This window comes from Pinus tabuliformis, chromosome 1_1 (assembly GCF_031772625.1).
Source record: "Pinus tabuliformis cultivar Carrire ecotype Pingquan chromosome 1_1, CPIR1, whole genome shotgun sequence".
NCBI classification, from domain to species: domain Eukaryota; kingdom Viridiplantae; phylum Streptophyta; class Pinopsida; order Pinales; family Pinaceae; genus Pinus; species Pinus tabuliformis.
In genome coordinates, this window is record NC_142297.1 from 212,372,006 (window position 1) to 212,376,079 (window position 4,074).

A 4,074-nucleotide genomic window follows, 5' to 3' on the forward strand; every position below is an offset into this window, starting at 1 on the left:
AACCATTTCAGGGTGGCCTCTAGTTCCCCAAGAGTGACTTCTCTATTAAGGTCCATAGCATCCTCATGTTTGATAAACCGGGGGAATAGTTGTGCTACCTTAACGAACTTTGCTAGGGTGGAAATGGGAGGGGCCTGGTAGAACTATTTGAAATGTGAGGTAGCTAGGGTGGCCAGGTGAGGGAAGGTGTCCATATCATTTCCTTGCTCATTTTTCAGTTTCCATATCGTGTTAATAGCTTTTCTTCTGTTTGCAAATTTATGAAAGAATTTCAAGTTATCATCTCCTTCCTTCAGCCATATCACTCTGCTCCGTAGTCTCTAGGTTTCCTCCCTTTCCTTAAGTATGTTCCCTCATTTGGTTGTTAAGTCTGTGAGCTTATCCCTGAGCTCATTTGATGGGAAGATACCCCCACTGTTTTCCTCCAAGTCGGCAATTTCTAATTCAATATCTTTTAACAGTTGCTCTTCTACACACCTCTTTTTATGTGCCCATATCTTAGATAGCTTCTTCAATTCCTTTAGGTTGGCGACGAACCCTTCTGTGATGTTCCCTCTGGCAACAGGTGGGTGGGCCTTTGAAAAGTCTATGACGAGGCAGGTGTAGGAATTATCCTTCAACCAGGAGGAGTTGAATTTGAAAGGGGCTCGTGGTTTTCTTATATCGTCCAGAATGTCAAGATATATTAGCAGATGGTCTCATATTCCACCCGATCCCACCTGCTAGATCTTATAGATCATTCGATAGGGTTGGTAGCTCAGTGGATCAGAGCTCATGGTTCCGGACCGTGAAGTCAAGGGTTCAAATCCCTTCTAGCCCAAAAGATGTTGTATTTTAAATGAAAATTCCTTTCCATCGCGGTATAGGAGAGAATCTTTGTATAATAGGATAAAGTATTCTATCATAATCCCAGATCGATACTTCAGATTCCTAATCAATAATGAATGGAAATATAAAGAACATTATACAATGAGAGTGTATCTAGCTCCCCAATAACAGAAGACTTTTTGTAGGATATTTCTATAAAAATTGATTGTTTACGTTCGGTCCATGTCGAGCAGACCTCGTCCTTGCGAGAAATAATTATTAATAAAGGAGTTAAGTGAAATCTTGCTCCAAGAATCGTTCCTTGATGAGGAAATGGTCGAGACTCCTAGCAAGACTATCCTCCCCGCTTCTTCTATTCCTCTAGGTTGGGACAAGTTTGGCAGATGGGATATCAATGAGACTGTGTAGATCTAGGAGGTGCTCGAAGAAGACCGATAAGGGGTCAACTTGGGCATGGTTCCCCCATGACTCTGATAAGCCCAGAGAGAAGTTTAGGTCTCCCCCTAGAATGATGTTGTTAGGTTGCAGGATGTTGGATGATAATAGTTGCTCCCAGAAATTCTCCCAGTTGTGACAAGGCTCATAGACATTCACCAGTTTGATTTCTGATCATAGAACGATAGAGTAGATATCCGTTCCAATGAACCCGATGCCACCCCAAGTGCCATTTAGTTTAATCGAGCGAGGATTGTATCCTAGGGCGATGCCCCCCGAGCAGTCATTTACATCAATGGCTTGGAAATTCCATCCTGGGAGCATGGATTCCAATAGAGGGGAAATGGTATTGGCGACACCCAGGGTTTCTTGTAGTAAGACCATGTCGATCAGCTCCTTCTGGAGAAGCCTTTGCAGTGCTAGTTTTTTCTCAGGACTAACAATCCCTCTACAATTGAAGGAGAGGACCTTCATGGTGGAGACGGCTCCAAGGGGATCTATGCTCTAGGGACCCTATTGAGAGTAAGTTGTTTGCCCGTGGCCACCTCCATTCCTGCCTTCTGTTTAGCTTTTGACAGGGAGGAAGGTCTACCTCATGGGAGCTTTAGAGTGGTGGAGGGAGGGACAAGTCCAATGCCTATAGCATCTGGAGCCTGTGACCAAGAATGTGAGTAGAGGTGGTATCTGTGAGGGGTGGGGTCAGTTCCAGGGTTCAATTCCCATGGCATTTCCTCAGAGGTGGTAGGGGGAGTACATGATGTAATAGGCACATGGGAATTGAGGGGGAATACAGGGTGACTTAGACTAGGTTGCAATATATCCGAGTTCTACCGAGCTCCCATAGTATTACCCTTATGAGCAGAAGTACTAGTAATTGATGCAGAGAAAGGGTTAGGAATAGACATACCCAAAGATAGCGCGACTCCAGCGGCTGCCTTAGACCTGGTTAGTGGAGGTGAAGGACACCGAAGAGGTGTTTTCTACTACTTCTTCGGAGTTTTCAAGGCCGGAATGGATCCAGCTGCATCAGTGTCCATTTGCTCTGCCTCATCTGAGTGATCCGCCTGTGTCTGAGCTCTTACTAAGGGAGATGACTTCCCCTTGTTGCTAGCCTTTGATTTCGTGAGTATAGGGAAATCCCTACAGAGGTGTCCCAACCTATGGCATCATCTGAATCGGAAAGGGACCCCCTCATAGTAAAGTATCTGGGTGCGGTTGTAGTTCCTCCATCATAGGGTGACTTGTTCCTGCAACCCTCCTCTGATGTCCAGGTGAACCAGTATTTGTGCATATGCCATAATCCCAGTAGAGAGATAAGATCTATCATAGTCTAGATAGGTACCCAGAGAATTCCCAATTCTCCTGAAGATGTCTTTGGTCTAGAAATGGAGTGGAAATCTAGGGAGGTGAACCCAAATTGGCCCAGCCCCAAGCTGTTCTCTGTCTCGGTCAAAACGCGGACTCCATCTCCTTAGCATTACCTGGGCCTGTTCGATGTGCCAGAAGGACGATAATACCCAATTGGTGTGTTCTACTCATGCAAATCGTAGAGCAAACCAACGACGGACAAAGGTTTGTACAAAAGGCAGATCGACCAAATGATAGCCCCAGATTTTCGTGACCCACTGCTTAAGTCTTGCCACAGAGTAATTTTGTCCCCTGACTCTGCCTACCAGGACTGTCGCTGCCATGTCCATGGTATCTTTCCACTGGAAGTCCTCTTCCTAGTTGATAAAAACTTCTTGTGCCCTAGGCTTAAGATACCTTTGCCTCTTACCAAGTCTTGGCTCCACGTCCTCTGCCCACCCTTGGTCTTCTTCAAGGTCTTATTCCTATATGCAATCATGTCATATAAGTCAATAAGTCAAGAAACCATTAATTTATTTTTATTTAGCTATCATGTGGTTTAATATGAATGTATATATGTGAAATTGCTATTTCTAGAATAAAAAACCATGTTAAGAAAATGAATTTTCTAATAAAACATGGTTTAATGAATTCACAATGAGCATTAATTAGACTATTTAATCTCATTCAGGAGATGGGCCATAGATGGATGCCTTTAAACTTTTTTCACCATATGACATTCTTTTCCCATCAATATTAACATTTTGTAAATTTCAATTCTTAAATAAACTATTTGTACTTAAAATAATCTCATAGAATCCAACAAGACTCAAAAATTATTTATTAAATTTCATTTAGTTATATGTATTCGTATAAGTTTATAAATCTAATTTATTTTTGAAATAAATCTACTAATGTAAGTAAAGATATATCTTATACAAAAATAATTAGAATTAATTGATAATAAGCTTTAAGTGGTTTATTCAGTCTACATGAAAAATCAAGTGTCATAGATGAATGCCTTTTAATACATATTTAATCTTCAAAATAAATATCTTAATGATAATTTATTTGCAATTACATTATTATTTAATAATTAAAGAACACGGGGACTTATATAAATTTCAACTAAAAGACATGAGTTATGTTTCACATTTATTTATTCCCCATTAAAAATGCTTATCATTTTCTATTCTTAGTGAAAGTAATGGTCAATCATGGTTTTCCATACAATTGGTTGACACTAAATTTACATCGAGACTACTATTGGTTTTGAAAATGTCGAAAAGGAGAGATAAATATCCACTATACCATCAACTATGCTAATATTTGAAAACCTTTCCTCCACTACTTACAAGAAGTCACCACTAAAGTTTCTTGTTTACTTCAATTTGTGACATTGGCCATCATAATGGAATGACTTGAATACCCATTTGAGTGGAGATAGATCAATGGTGCCTAACC

General features: G+C 40.7%; 1 non-coding gene across 1 annotated transcript; it reads left to right on the forward strand.

Moving 5' to 3' along the window:
• Nucleotides 1–746: 746 nt before the first annotated feature.
• TRNAR-CCG (transfer RNA arginine (anticodon CCG)) lies at nucleotides 747–820 on the forward strand. The gene has a single exon. It is a non-coding gene; the product is annotated as a tRNA-Arg (tRNA).
• Nucleotides 821–4,074: the final 3,254 nt, after the last annotated feature.